At 39.8% G+C, this 16,479-nt stretch overlaps 1 long non-coding RNA gene across 1 annotated transcript in view; it reads left to right on the top strand.

Moving 5' to 3' along the window:
• Positions 1-405: 405 nt before the first annotated feature.
• The window catches only part of LOC112133460 (uncharacterized), a 154,418-nt gene continuing 138,344 nt past the window's right edge, over positions 406-16,479 (top strand). Inside the window, exons 1-3 of the long non-coding RNA XR_002915134.2 lie at positions 406-521; positions 1,943-2,015; positions 5,097-5,266. This is a non-coding gene — a long non-coding RNA (uncharacterized LOC112133460). The remainder of the gene's footprint in view (positions 522-1,942; positions 2,016-5,096; positions 5,267-16,479) is intronic.

The following is a 16,479-nucleotide window of genomic DNA, read 5'->3' on the forward strand; positions in this document are numbered from 1 at the left end:
TCACACGGTTAGTAAGTGGAATTGGTAGGATTTGCCCCAGAAAGTGCGGGGCCAGAACAGTGACGCTTCGCTGCCGTAGTAGCACTTTCCCTCTCGACAGGCACTCCTTAGTTTTCTCTGTTTGTCAATATGCCAAAAGTGCACATAAAATGATGTTTGTGGGAATATAATTTATATAGCACATTATTGGAAAATACCTGAATGTTCCACTAGAGGGAATTGGTTAAATACATTTTGGTATGTTCATGTGAGAGGGCACTATACAGCTGTTAAAAATAATATTCTCAAAGAATATATGCGACTACTAGGCTTAACTAGGTTATGTTACATGGGAAAAGCAGGCAGCAAATCTGTATGTATAATTTGATGATAATTTTGTTTTTTAAAACTACTGTGAAGGGAAAAATGGAGACAATCTAACTGTATATGAGAAGAATGAGTAATAAACTGTGGCTTAGTCATTCAATGGAATACTACATCTAGTTCAACTGAATGAAAATAATCTCCAAGGATCAACATGGGTAAGTCTTAAAACATAATGCTGACTGAAAAAAGCAAGGTACAAAAGGATATATATGGCATTGTATCACTTATGCAGAAATCTAAAATGTACAAAAGTAATATACATTTTATGACTCTAATTGCATAGTAAAGGCCAGGTGCGGTGGCTCACACCTGTAATCCCAGCACTTTGGGAGTCCGAGGTGGGCGGATCACTTGAGGCCAGGAGTTTGAGACCAGCCTGGCCAACAGGGCAAAACCCCGTCTCTACTAAAAATATTTAAAAAGTAGCCAGGCAGGGTGGCCCACGCCTGTAAGCCCAGCTACTCAGGTGGCTGAGACAGGAGAATTGCTGGAACCCAGGAGGTGGAGGTTGCAGTGAGCCGAGATTACGCCACTGCACTCCAGCCTGGGCAACAGAGTGAGACTCTCTCTCTCTCTCTCTCTCTCTGTATGTATATATGTATATAGATAGATAGATAGATAGATAGATAGATAGAAATGTTTTTGTACTTTTACTGTATATATATATATAAAAAACAGAGTAAGACTGCCTCTCTCTCTCTCTATGTGTATATATATATAGAAACGTTTTTGTACTTTTACTGTATATATATATATACAGTACTTTTTGTACTTGTACATATATATACCAGTACTTTTTGTGCTGATATATATATATATACAGTACTGTATATACATATACAGTACTTTTTGTACTTGTATATATATATACAGTGCCTTTTGTACTTGTATATATATATACATACAGTATATATATTTGTGTATATATATACAGTAAAAGTACAAAAACGTTTCTATCTATATATATATATAGTAAAAGTACAGAAACATTCACAGGATCTATACACACCAGCTTTAGGATAGCACTTCTTCATTTCCTTTAGGAATGAGAAAGAATTAGATGAGTTTCAGCTGGATCCATTTTATTTCTAAAGGAGCGAACTGAGCAAATGTGGTAAAATGTTAACATTTGTTAAATCTGAGTGGTGCATCCCTAGGTTTCTTTTATACTGCTTTCTGTATGTTTGGAACATTTTATAATTAAAATTTGTCTGTGTGATATATAATAAGGATACACACGTGGAAGAAGCTAGCGGGCATCAAAATATAAAGAGCGACTATGTTGGAAAAGTATAGTGCAATCTTATTTTCTTTAAGTTTTTCTGTATTTTTAAAATTTATGTAGTAAGTATGATATAAGAAATAAAAGCAAGACAATGTTTTTTTAGGAAGCATCAATGTTGTAGGCAAAGAGTGCTGCAGTGGAATATGGAATCTGCTCCTATGTGACACTGGTTGATTCCCGTAGGCACTTTGTAGCAGTAGGTATTTTGCAGCAGTTTCCTCACCTGCACAGTGGTTTTATGGGCCGCATGCTCACTAAACTGACTTATTCTTCCTGGTAACCTGCATACAGACCTCCCAGGCCCTGGCGTGAAGGTGGCACTGTGATTAACTCTTGCCGATGGAATGGGAGGAGGCAGTTAGAAGTAAGTATGCCTGCTCTGACGTTTCTCTCTGCCTTCTGTCTGCTGTGGGGATGAAGTCTGGGGCATCCTGAAACCTTTTGTTGAGATGGTGGAGCCACAGCAGGGGAGGAGCCTGGATCCCCACATGTCACCACAGGTGTGACAGAGGCCCAACCAGAAATGTACCCCTTGAATTTTGTGAGAGCAAGAAGTAAACTTTTGGGCTTGTTTGTTATAGCAGTTAGACTACTCTGACCCATACAGGCTCCATCTGTCAGATCCCTTCAAGTTCTGATACTCTATGAATGCCAGAGGCCCTTGGTTTAAAGCTATCTCTCCATTCATTTATCTCTTGATGAAGTTCACTTGTCTCGGGGACAAACTTATCTAAACCAGAAATTTGGACATGTCCAAAATAAAGAAACTGGTGTAATAACAAGTGAGTTCAAAAGACAGCCAGAAGACCAGGAGAAAATCCAGAACTGAGTAAGTCTGGGCTGTGCATGGCTTGAGTCTAAGGACAAGAACTTGAACATTTTTAGATCTCTTTATAACCCTCCAGTCTTATATATTGTAGTCACTTAATCAATACCTTTTGGATGAACGAATACATGTGTAGGAAGCTGCTATCAGTGATAGCCACATACCTTGAAAAGCCACTGCTGCATAATTTCTAGAATTATAAACCTTTTAGTTTTGTGAAGGGGGTAAGAGCACATGATCTGGACTTGGAGGGGTCAGGTAGGCTGGGTGAGAATCCTGGCTCTGCCTCTTCCTTAGCCTTTCCAAGCCTGTTTTCTTAGGCATAAAATAGGGATAAAAATGCTATAAAACCCATAGTCATTTTGAGGATTAAAGGAGTTAGGTAATGCAGGTGAAGCACAGTCCTGCCCCACAGTTGAGTAACTTGGATTTATGACATGAATTCAAGGTGATCCTAAGTTAAATCAAGATAAGACTCTTGCTGGGCGCAGTGGCTCATGCCTGTAAACCCAGCACTTTGGGAGACTGAGACAGGAGGATTGTCTGAAGCCAGGAGTTTGAGACCATCCTGGGCAACATAGCGAGACCCTGTCTATACAAAAAAAAAATGTAAAAATTAATCAGGCATTATAGTGTGTACCTGTAATCCCAGCTACTTGGGAGGCTGAGGTGGGAGAATCACTTGAGCTCAGGAGTTTGAGGCTGCAGTGAGCTATGATTGTGCCACTGCACTCCAGCCAGGGTAACAAAGCAAGATCTCTGTCTCTAAAACAAAACAAAACAAAAACAAAAACAAAAACAAAAAATATGATGACTCTCTACCTCTCCTTACCTAGTTCTCCCATAGGCGCTATCTAAGTCAGCACAGGTGTTGGCCCTGACAAGATTAGCATTGCATTGGTAGAATGCTCCAAAATGGCCTCATTAAAGCATCATTACAACGTACTTGCTGAAGTAATCAATGATTCTCATAGAACAAGAGCACAGGAGGTGAGAGAGCACTGCTTGCTAATGCCGACGCCCTTCAGGGTCACTTCCTGGCTGAATGACCTAGAGAAGGGGACTCGAGTACACCCGTTTCATTTTCTCATCGCTGAAGTCGGGGGAGAACACCTGCCAGCCGTGCCGTTTATTGTGGGGGTGAAACCAGTGTTCCTGAAGTTCATGGCCTGGCACAGAAGGGTGCTCCTGGGTGTCATTTCTCCCTCTTCATGTCACCTCTTTGAAACCCAGCCCTAGTTGAAGCTCAGATGATATTTCTCTAGTTTTTATACAGAACACTGTGGTTTTGGTAAAATTCACATACATTTTGGGAAGCATTCCCACCACCTCCCCGTCTCCAACCTCCATTTACTTGAAGGGAAATGGAATCTATCTGGTTTTGATTCATTTACACTCCACTTGTTAGCATTAGTTTGTAAGCATCAGCCAACATCCAAGTAACTCTTGGAACCTTGTTCTAAAGGCTGCATTTTCAAGTCTAGAAAGTTTATTTTTCTTTCTTCTTTTTAAAAAAAATGCTAAAAGGAAACTAGACTTCAGTACTAGTTTGAGTTTGGGTTTATTTTCTGTGTATGACTGGCTTGCTACAAATTTGGTTAAAAAATACACTTTGCCATTCCAGGTTTTACAATTTCAGCTCAATTGAATTTACTCTTGAAAAAAGTTTTCATATTCTAACCCAAGGGAAAGCTTTTGTGTTCTGTTGCTGTTTTGCTGGATCGTGGAATTGTTAACTTTTCAAGATTTTTGGTTTGCCACTCAAATGAAAAAAAAAAAAATGAAGACCTTTACTGCGTATTTGCATGGTATTGGCTTTCTGTTGACCTTATCTTTATTTGATTTGGTAGAGGGTTTTGGTAGAAATTGGTAAGAAGTTTCATTCATGAAGACAGACTTAGGAAATTACATGTAATTATCCAAGCCTATACTCAACAAGAGGAAAAACAGAAAGAAGTTGGATGCTTCCCTTGGAGTGGAGGGTTTCTCAGAGGTTTCTACTGAGCAGGACACTCACTCTCTACCATATCATTTTACCCACCAGGCCTGTATAATAAACACAACCTTAAGACAGTGCAGTCTACTTTCCGTCGTGTAGTAATAGGCTTCATCTGCTATTTCTAGCTAACAATTGTTCATTGTTCATGTTGCCTCAAGGTTTAGAAACCAGAACTTCTCCCTGGTTCCCAGGAAATTGAAAACAAAGGAGGTAATTTCCACGTGTATAGCAGCCACTCCATTTGCTAAAGGTCTCAAGTCGGTTATCTGTGTTTTTTAGATGAGTCTGTAACAGATTTGATTTTTGTGTAAATCTCAGACAGGAGATAAAGTCTTCTCTTGAATTTCCATTTAGGTTGTTTGTTTGAGGCTCAAATGAGCTTTCTGGACAGACTTGGTAAGTATTGTTAAGTTTGACTAAAATACTCATTTGTGATTTCATAAGGGGATCAGTAAATCTTAATCTTCAAGTCCTCTACCTTGCTACTGTCTAGAGCCAGTGCATAAAATGTCACAGTGATAATTTTTATATCCATCTTAATTATGAACATTTTAAGCTAAGGGAGCTAAGGGAGACAGACTCATAAGTATCAAATTGGTTTTCTTTGTTCCTATACCCAGCTTTTCATATGGTCAAAATATCCACGGAATATATGAGTGGCAGCAGTAAACAATCCTTGAAGTTCTTGCTTGTTTAACTTGACTGTTGGTGATGCCCAGTGAGGCCCTGTCTGCTCCAAGCAAATTACATAAAAAAGATGTGAATAAAAACTCATCAAATACTAACAGAGGTGAGATCTGGGAGGAGTGGAATTACATTTATGGTCTGTTTGTTTTCTTTTTCTTACTTTTCTGAATTTTTATACAGTGAGTATATGTGCGTATATGTGTGTGTATTTTAAGTTTTTGTTTACAAAAAAGATGAGTACATATTTTTTTTAAAAAAATCAAGCTATGTAGAAGTGTATAGAGTAAAATGCATAAGTTTTTTTTATTCATCCTCTAACCACATTCTGCTTTCTAGAAATCATAATTGGTTTGTGTGTAAATTTCCAGACCTTTTATCTGTTTTATCTGTATAATTGTTAACATTATATTGAAAGCGTGAGATTCCATACAGTACAGGTAGAAAACAGTTTCCCCTTGCTGTCTCTATAAATATAATATGCAGATTCATTCTCACGCTCTTGGACAATCATGTAGTATAACAACTCCTCCAGTCCCTTCAAGTCCCACCCATCACCCCAGGCACTCTGGCTCTTGGTGCACCTAGTGGGTTCCGGCAGCTTGTGGGCAGCCTCTGACAGACGCAGGTGCTGGCTGGGGAGAGTAAAAGCTTGCCCTCCACCCAGTAGGTGTATGTGTGTGAATGTGATCAAGAGATAGGAAGGTTATGGGTGGAGTGTTGTCAACCTCTCTACAGGTGGGGCCCTTTTCAAGACCATCCTGGCTGGCTCCCTTGCATATGGCCTAAGGGCAAGACTGATGCACTCTGGCTGCTGCTGGGAGATGTGCAGTCTGCTGCACTGCAGCTCTCTCAGTACCTGGGCCTGTCTGCTGCACTGCAGCTCTCTCAGTGCCTGGGCCTCCGCACGCAATTTGCAGCCTCTTGCTAGTAGACGATCTTTGGTCTTGAATCAAGTGCCAGTCTACACTTGGCAGACTCCAGCATTCAGGCAGATCTCCTTGAAACCTCTCTTACTTAGAAAGAGGCAAAGGTGGAAACACCACCACACCCTGAAAAATCATTCCAAAGGAATTCTCTCAGTGTTTTCAGTTTCAGTCCTTTTACAGCCTTGAGAGTGATGGGCTAATGTTTGCAGTTGTCTCCTTTGCAAGTCCTGTCTAGGTGGTCTAGAAACTCATTTTAGAATGTGAGAACACTAATTGTCTTTTGCTTTGTTCTAGGTCTTCTGGGGCCTTAGACAAAACTGAAAAAGAGTCTCCTTTTCACATTTTGTTATAGACCTAGGTAAGTCATCGTTTTTCCATAAGTTGAAACATATTAATATTCTGTAAGTTGCTGTCTTAATTGTCAATATATATCAATCTTTTCATATCGGAAGATGTTGAACTGTCTCATTCTTTTTAATGGCAGTGTAATAGTCCATTGGGTAGATAAACCAGAGTTTATGTAACCATTTCTCTTTTGATAGGCTAATTCTAATTTTTGGCTTTTACAAGTAATGCCGCTATAAATAATTTTTAAATTCACATGTGTGTGTCTGTGTGTGTGTCTGTGTGTGTGTGTGTATACGTGAAGTGTAGCCAAAGGTAGGTACTAGAAAAATTTTTCTAGATACTACCAAAGTGACTCCAAGAGAGTTGTATGAATTTCTGCTTTCTCCAGCAGTGCTTAAGAGTGAACATTTACCCACACCCTCAATGCATATTTTCATTGTTTTTAATCTTTGCCATTTTAGAGGCTAACAGTGACCTTGTTATTTTATTCTATTATTTTCTTGATTACTAATAAGGTAAGACATTTTTTCTCACTTTTGTCCATTTGTATCTGTGCTCCGTGAATTGCCTATCACATATCCTTCATCCAGTTTGGGGTTCTGGGTCTTTCTCAGCACCCTGTAGTTTAAATAAGGAGAAGATGGCAAAATAATGAAGCAAAGACAGATTGTAGTGACTTGCTGAGAACCCTGGTCCCACTCCATGGGGACAAGAAATGGTGGAAGTTCTACGGCTCAGACTATATCACTTGTTCCCCTCAAAACTGTTTGCAAGTCTGAATCTGAAACATAGGCTAAGTCTTCTCTTCCTTCAAACTGACAAATATACTTTTATTAATAAAATTTTAGCCAATTCCTTGTATTTGACTGAGAGCGTGTACAAACTTATTTTGAATCTGAAGCCTAATGGGCTGTATTTATGCCTCTTTGTCTCTTCTTAATTCTACACATATTAAAAATTACCAAAGGCATATTGGATTTCAAGAAAAAAACCAAAGGATATTTTTCAGAGCACCTAGCAGCCATGGCAACATGCCTTTACAAGGGGCATGTACTCTGTTAAAAAATATTCCACTTACAGATAATGACAGACATTTGCCAAACAGCCCCAAGCTAACCCAAGAAAGAATGGGCAGATGGTTTGAGGTGTGTCAGGAATAGGATTTACAAAATAAGATTATGGTTATGCTGGAAAGTAACAGCAATGGTTGTAAACAAATGGAACAGACTTACTTTTTGCCACAGGGCAGAGGAAGAAAGGGGTTTTGCATTGCTGCTTGTGAACTAGTGTTGGCTCACTTAGATACACAGCTCTCTGGGATTTTATGTATGTTGTTAGGCACATGTATAAGACACAAGACTGGGCCTCCAATTGAGTTTCTTCTGATCTGAAGCAGGGAAACTTCATTCTAGTTCTAGAAGCCCCTGATGGTGTTGGCCCTGTCTTGGTTGTGTCTGGCAAATGAATCTGCATCCTTCTCCACGTGAATTTAACTATCATACCAGTTACGAACTATCAGTTGAGAAGACACTGGAGAGAACCAGCCTGTTTATTCCTGAATGTATATTTTTGGCTGTGGGAATTAGAGTTATAACAGAGGAAGGTACAGAACACCTCCCAATATGATTGATCTATTTGCTCATCAGCCCAAATCCTGGACCTTGAAGTGGTAATGAATGAGTCTGCCTCTGCCCTGAATTTAAAAATCTCAGCTCTCTCTTTTCCAATTAAATTAAGATTTAGAAAGATAATGCTTCCTCTCTTGGGAGAATTTGGGCATTTTCCAAGGGAACAGAGAGAGGGTTGTCAAAGGGGATTTGCTGACAATGACATGAGAAGAAGGCGATGACAAAGAAAGACTGAAGGTCTCAGACTTTGGGACGGGGTTGAAGCTCTCTCACCTGGTTAGGAACTGTCACCATGCAAGTGAAGGGTGGAATTTGGCTTTTAGAATATATTTCCATTAGCTCTGGAGTTTGACAGCTAGCTCCCAATGGCAGCAAAGCATGTGAGGCCTCCAAGTTGGCAAGGCTGATCTCTGACTAATGGGGAAAAATTACCCAATAAGAATTTGCAATCTTGCATCACTGATCAGAATCCTTACATTGCTCTTCATGTGGGGAAAAGAACGAGACCTTCAAAAGGAGTTGGACTGGTTTTAACATGGCCTGTTGGTCATTGAGACAGGAAATATTTAACATGGCTTAGATGCATTTGGAATTTGTTTGACTTGTCTTGAGCCTAAGGTTTCCAGGTATTAGTGGTATTGAGCACTCACTTAGTGCTTTCATATATTTTTTAAAAAGTGCCCTCTCATTATTTCTAGGTGGATACAATTGGCCCTGTTTGATCTTGTTTATTTGTACTGGATTTTTCAACTTAACACTTTTGGAGAAGTGGAATCTCTTGAGTGTTAAGCTAGGAAAACCAGTCTTGGATGAGTGTCCCAAAAGAGAACGGTGTTCTTATCATAGGCTGAATTGATCCCAGATGGATTCTGGAATGAAAGGATTAACAATGATGTAAAAATGGCCTAAGCATGTGACAGTATACAACAGTGAGTCTTTGAAAGTAGGCTTGGCCACAGCCACATGTGTCTTCAGAGCTGGAGGTTAGATACCATTTACTTTGGACTTTGGATGGCATATGGTGGTCAGAATGATTTAAAAATGTTAAGTTAGGCTGTTGTTGAAAGATGGCATAATTTGAGAACAGATGCAGCAAAACGAGACAATGAACTTGCCTTCCTCATAAATGATGTCAGAAATGAGAAGCTGAGGGCCATAGGCCGGGACAGAGGAGACTTAGCTTCTTTATCTTGTCTTCTTAGATTGTGTTGAGAAATCCAGCTCTTGAGCATGTGCTACTGTGTCTTTTGGAAGACAATAATAGCTGGGCAGAGGAAAATGTTGTGGCTTTTTGACCCCTCTCTGACCAGGACAACAAATATAATGACAATAATAAAAATACCCAGAGCACATCTTTATTTATCTCTTCATGGGAAGTCGTAAGACTGAAAAGGGCTTTTATTTAGTGGGTTCTACCAGTGGGAAGATATTCAGACAACACTGAACCCACACGTTTGACTCTGGACCAGAGGCTGCATGTCTGACCCCAGGTAACTGGGGTATCCTGAGCAGACTGCAGGGTTAGATGGAATGATCTCTTCTCTATTGTCTATTGTGATCTGTATACTTACAATGAATTTTTCAAGACACAGGCTACAAAATGCATTGGCTAAGAAATGACTAGGAACCAAGGGCAGAATGGGGGTAAAGTGAATTCCAGCAAAATGCTCTCCCTTCAATGAGTCTTACTGGAAGGACCAAGTGGCCAACTGGAACACCTCCATGGGATACAGGAAGTATGGGGCTTTGGGAAAACACACACACACACACACACACACACACACACACACGCATGCACACAGCCTACTTTAGCACAAACCCAGCCATTGGTGAATCCAGATTTCTTGGGGGAGATTTCTGAGTCTGAGACCACTGGTTCATTATGCTAACCAGGCTGCACGCTAGAATAATCTGGGAATATTTTGGCAAAAAAAAAAAAAAAAAACGACAACAAAAAAAACCGTTTTCCCAGGCCCTATCCCAGACCAATTCAATCAGAATCTCGGGATTTCAGGGCACTGATAATTTTTTTTTTTTTTTTTTTCTGAGACAGAGTCTCACTCTGTCATCCAGGCTGGAGTGCAGTGGCGTGATCTCTGCTCACTGCAACCTCCACCTCCTGGGCTCAAGTGATTCTCTTGCCTCAGCCTCCTGAGTAGCTGGGATTACAGGTGCATGCCATCATGTGTGGCTGATTTTTTTGTATTTTTAGTAGAGATGGGGTTTCACCATGTTAGCCAGGCTGGTCTGGAATTCCTGACCTCAAGTGATCCACCTGCCTAGGCCTCCCAAAGTGATGAGATTACAGGCGTGAGCCACTGATAATTATTTTTAAAGCTCCCAAAGTGATTTTAATGTGTGACCAGGAGTGAGAACCATTTTCTTGGTTAGCAGTTTGCTGAGATGGTTACAGACAGTCTCTCTTCTCTTCCAGATTCACTAGAAATTGCCATTAGACTCTAGGCTTCCTGAGGGGAGGGTTCACCTTACATAGCATTTGGTTTTCCACAGCATCTAATTTTCAAGGGACAATTGTGAATGTATTTGCATCAGAAAGAGGAACCTATTCATTGCTAGTATTTTTCCGGGCTGTCAGTCAGGGCACCAGGTTCTGTCATCAGCTTTCCCATTCATTAGGTGGAGGACCTAGGTGTAAGTCCAGATAAAATACAGGATGCCCAGCAAAAATTTGAATTTTAGATAAACTATCAATAATTGTTTTGTATGCATATGTCTCATACAATGTTTGAATATGTATTTTTATTTGCTCAATCTGGCAACCCTACCCCTGGATATCTTCTTAGTCTCAGATTATTCACTTGTAAACTAAGGAATGCAGTTGTCAGAGATTAAACAATTTCATTTGAAAGGAAAAAAACTTAAAGAAATTATAATCACTTTTAAATAAGGTAAACTTAAATTGAAGTTTGACAAATTCCTTGTTTGCACTCCATTTAGGATTTCCAAAACCAGGTTCTTAAATGGAGTGTCTAGGTATTCATAATGGTGACCAGACAGGCATACCCTAGAGTTGTTATAAAAGCACTTATTTTTCTCCATTTAATGGTGTTTGTTTAGATTTCAAGGGAGTCTTTCAGGTTATTTGTTTAACATGAAATGTGGTCTTTTAAGTTTCTTTAGAGACTGGAGACATTTGATTCTGAAAAGCCCCTCTCTCATCAATTAGTATCTTCATTTCTAAGCATACAAGAGGGTCTCTAGTTAGCTGAAGGTATGTTTTTTTGTCACAAGCAAATGGAAATTTTTTTGTCTTTCAGACACAAACTTAAATATTATTGTGTATGTGTGTCTGCATTTGTGTGTGTGACATTTGTCCCATTTTATTGAATGCCCGCATATGCAGCAGTTCTAGAGTTCTAAGACCTTATTACAAAGTATATGCATATATACAATTGTCCAGTGCTAAGATGAAGGGAATAGAGTCTCTCTGTAAATTAGAGAATCATTAAAATTGGAATTTCCAAATGAGTTTTTCCATGTCTGAAATTTCAGGGAATGGAATGAGTCAGATGTCCAAGGAAGGTAATTAGCAGTTTACCTATTCTTTTAAAAACAATCACAGAACATTTGTAAGACAAAGACATTCCTAGTTTCACTCCACATTTAATAACCTGGGGTTAGGAAAGCTTTCAAGGACTGTCAGGGGTATGTTTTATGTGGCTACCAGAGGGAAATTTTGGGAGTTTTTAGACCAAAGTGAGTTATATAACTTGGTTGCTGTGGTTTGAATATGATTTGTTTCTACCAAAAACCATATTGAGGCTTGGTTCCCAATGTGGCAGTGTTGGGAGGTGGTGCCTTAAAGAGGTGATTAGGTCTTTAAGATGCATTAATGTCTTTCTCTGGAGATGGAGTTAGTTGTCTTGGGAATGGATTACTTCCCTCAAGAGCACGTTGTTATAAATTGAGGTTGCCACATGTGTCTTGCCCTTTTTTCCATTCACCTGGTTCCCCTTCTATTTCTCTGCTCTGTTTGAGGCAGCATGAGGCCCTCATCAGAAGCCACCAGATGCAGCTGCCAAATCTTGAACTTCTCCGCTTCTAGAACTGTGGGCTAAATAAATCTCTTTTTAAAAAATAAATTACCCTATCTCAGGTCTTCTTTTAGAACAATACAAAATGAACTAAAACAATGTCAACATTAAAAATGGGAGAAATGTTAAAATATGTTTAAAAAATGACTTCTATAATACCTATGAGAATCTGCCATTTTCTGTTATTTTAAGAGCCAGGCCAAAGGAAAAATAAAGGTCACTGAATCCACTGGATTGGAATGCCTTTACTGTCCTCCAGTCTCTCTTCCCTCCCATATACAGAAACATTTAGGGAGTGTGCACTTTCTGATTACTCTCTTCTTCCCAATTAGGGCACTCAATGGACAATGTTATATATCCCAACCTCTTCCTTGCCGTTTCCCCTCCCTGATGTTTCTTGGGACCAGATGGCACAAACTGGCACAGCCTGCTCTTGTGGCTGGTTAACAAGCCCCTCAAAATATTCTACTCCTTGCTGTTTGTTTCTACTTTAATACCTGCACTTCTAGCAAATTCTACTTCAAAAACATTATACAATACTATGTGCTAAGGCTTATGCCAAACATTTTATATGCATGATCTCATTTAATCTTCACAACAATCCAATGAAGTAGACATAACTGTCTTCAATTAATGGACGGGAATTCTGTAGCCTATAGAAGTTAAATACCTTCCTCAAGGCCACACAGGTCCTAAATGGCACCAGTAGAATTTGAACCCAGGACTCTGGAGCTTTTGATCACTATGTTATACTAAGATAAGCTAGGGGTGGTGGCTCATGCCTGTAATATCAGTAATTTGGGAGGCCGAGGCAGGGGGATTACTTGAGGCCAGGAGTTCAAGACCAGCCTGGACAACATAGTAAGACCTTGGTCTGTACAACAGTAACAACAAAATTAGCCAGATATGGTGGTGTGTGGCTGTAATACCAGCTACTTGGGAGGCTGAGGTGTGAGGATCACTCAAGCTCAGGAGTTTGAGGCTGCAATGAGCTGTAATTGTGCCACTGCACTCCAGCCTGGGCAACAGGTGAAACCCTGTCTACAAAAAACCCAAAACAAAACAAAACAAAACCCGAACTAAGATACTAGTTCTTTAATGAAAGTGACATCATTTATTAATGACTAGTGATTATTACTTTTATGCAACATTTATCAAGTACTTACTATGTGTCAGTCACTGTGATAGGTGCTTTATTGATCATCTCATTTGTACCAGGGTTAAGCAGAATTATAATGTATTCTACAGATAAGGGATGAGACTCAAAATGTAACTTTTTCAAAGTCGCACAGTTGAAAAAAAGCAGACCTAGAAGCCCAGACCATAAGTATTTATCTCAGACTCTTATGGTGTTCCCTCTCTAACCCTCTTCTTTGAGAGTCTTCCAGTTATTCCCAGTTACAGTGTAGAAGAATTTGAATCCAAGAGGCTGTTCTTCCACCAATGGCCTTCTGTCTGCCTTTCGTCTTCTCCAGGACTGTAGTAGAATCATTGCAGAGGTATCTGCGCATGCTGTTAAATGCGGCACTAATGCTGCCTGTCCTGAAATAAACTTGGACTGGCTATCCAAGATGGCATTAGCTACCCTTGAAATGAAATGACCTTTCCCTTGGGCTCATTGAGTGAGGCCATTGTTATCAATGAAGACATGCTTGAGGCTGTGCTAAAGGAAGAATGCTCCACCTTCTTGGAGCCTGATGTGACCAACATGGTTCTACGAAAATATCAAGTCAAAGATTTGATCTTGAAGAGAAGGAATCTGATCTTAGCAAAACGAAAATGGTTCAGCATGTGGCATCTAAAGATATTGTGAATCTTGTGAACTTGTTTGTTAAATGGGACATTTAGGAGCAGATGTGGTGTATGGTGATCATATGTCCTGGCTGATGCCTGTTTTATATCAATATAATTAACAATGTTTATTCAATTTCATCCTCAAAAGTGTCCTGGTTTGGATGATAAGCTATATGGTTCCCTGTGTAACAGAAGCAAAAAACTAAATGCTATAGTTTGTTCATCCATTCATTTATTCATTCAACAAATATTTATTGAGTTTCTACCTACTCTGTACCAGACACTGCTATGAAAGTTAAACAGATGAGGTGCCTGTCTTCATTGGAGATTAAAATTTAGTAGTGGAGGTTGAAAAGTAACAAGTAAACGATGGAATAAATCGATTATTAGAAGCCGTGATAGGAATTATGATGGAAATATCTGTGAAGGAGAAAAGAGTGGCAGAGGTGGCCCCTCTGGAGAAATCTCGACCTGGGGAACTTGGAGGATGAGGAGGAGCCAGCCATAGGATATGTGTGTGGGGTTAGACTGAAGAGCCTGCATGACAATCTGGTGTCGGATAGAGCTAGGTATGTTCCCAGGATGGAAAGGATTGAGAATCTAGATCCATTTGAGGGAGTAAGGGAAGGCTTCAAGGAGAAGGCAGAAGGAAGCTTATCCACAGACTCTTGAAAGATGACTACTGGGCAGGTATTTCACTGAGCAGGGGCAGTGTGAGTGAGGTGCAGGGTGGGTGGTTGAGCAGCAGGTGTTCTAGCCAGACTGCTCTGTGTGATCCCGTGGAAAGCAGTGGGAGAACATGCTAGAAGCTGAATTGAGCTGGCTTAGGGAGTTGCAATGTATAGTTTCCAGTTAGATGCTTCTAAGAAGATGGCCTGGATTCAAAGTTATGCCTATGCTGAATCTTAAATTCTGCTGCTTGGTTTTTATATCAGTGTTCCAGTTGGTTAATTAACAAAGTAAATAATCTGCTGGTTTTGTGATAGATGAATCTTCCAGATGGAAGAAATGTCTTTGTTTCATTTTAGACTTAAGGTCAGACTTGGGCATTATGGAAGGACTTACAAGGCACAGTCTATTTTAATGACCATAATTCTAGTTTGGGCATACTTTAAGATACGAGAAAAATATTACTTGAATTGCAGGTGCTCAATTCTGACACTCCTTCTCCCTCCATCTAATCCCTTATCCCCTAGCTCTCATCTTCAAATTTCATGGGCGATCTCTGAACCAATTAAACAGGTTTTAGCAGGGCTTTAGAACTGCATTACAGATATATCATGACTTCAGGTAAAGTTAGGTTAAGGCTCAGATTTCTGAATTAAAATACGATTTATTCCATGGGTTAAGTTGATATGTAGGAAGAATTAAGAGTGATTTGCAATTTATCTGAACCATTATAGAGCTATTGACTATTTCATTCCCTCTCTCACCATTCGAATTGGCCCTTGTTCACTAACCCATATGATGCCTTGGTTCAATCTTCAAAAGGCATCTCTGCTTCCCACCCTACACTACACTGCACACTGGGCAAGAGGAATGTGGGCTGGATCTCAGTCTCCAGTCATCCTCCTGGCTGGGTGTCCTTGTGCAGTGAAGAACCTGTACAGCAATATATAGCAGCCCTGACCATTTACTGTTGTACTTCCAAACATTTGGAAGATCTCAGCTTCTAGCAGAGGGTGGCAGTGGGTCTGAATATATTTCCCCAAGGCAATATTTCCAAAAACACACACTAACTTGAAAAAATATCGAGTAAACTTCGTTCTGCTTACAACAACTCAATTTGTGTTTTATTAGTGTGTATAGAGCCACTGGAGAAAGTCCACTTCTAAGAAAGTCTTTAGAAAACCCCCAAATTTTCCATTACTATGTTTTGGTGGGTAATTCTTGACCAGTCCTCATTCTACGGAACTCACAAAATCAAAGAGCTCATCAGTATGTTCAGTGACAAAATGTTCAACTTGTTTGTAATTCCAATATAAACTCATTCAGTGATCTGTGTGATTCAATTCACATCTCCCTTGAAAGACACTTCATGCATAGCAAAGTACTGAAGGAATGTGCAACTAAAGAGCCACACATCTTATTTCTCCCTGGGCTTTCAAGTGAATGACAGATTCAGCTCCAAAAGGCGAGGAAAACTGTCGCACCGATGTAGCATTCTGATTGGCTATGCTATTTGGATCTGTAGAGACTTGCAAAACAAAAGTCAGAGTATTTTCCCTCTTAAACCAGGTTTATAAATAGTTGCCTAACGCCCTGGGCAGGGTTGTTGCATGGAAGGATTATTGCACTTTTTGTAGAGGCTCTTGGTCACTCTAATTTTGGATACATACCTTACTACATACAGGAGGCATGCAGGAATCAGCTCTCAGAAATGCCCTGGTTGATATGTCTCATAGCTTAATTATAGCAAAGCGCATTTACAGCACTAATGGCTTAAATATCAGCAATATCTATAATACATGCTGATGAGCCTTAGGTTTCTAGGCAATTCAGCCCAGAGATACGTACTGATATACTGCATAGTAATTACTACTTGGGTTCAGTTGTCCTACCAGT

This window comes from Pongo abelii, chromosome 4 (genome assembly GCF_028885655.2).
Source record: "Pongo abelii isolate AG06213 chromosome 4, NHGRI_mPonAbe1-v2.0_pri, whole genome shotgun sequence".
NCBI classification, from domain to species: Eukaryota; Metazoa; Chordata; class Mammalia; order Primates; family Hominidae; genus Pongo; species Pongo abelii.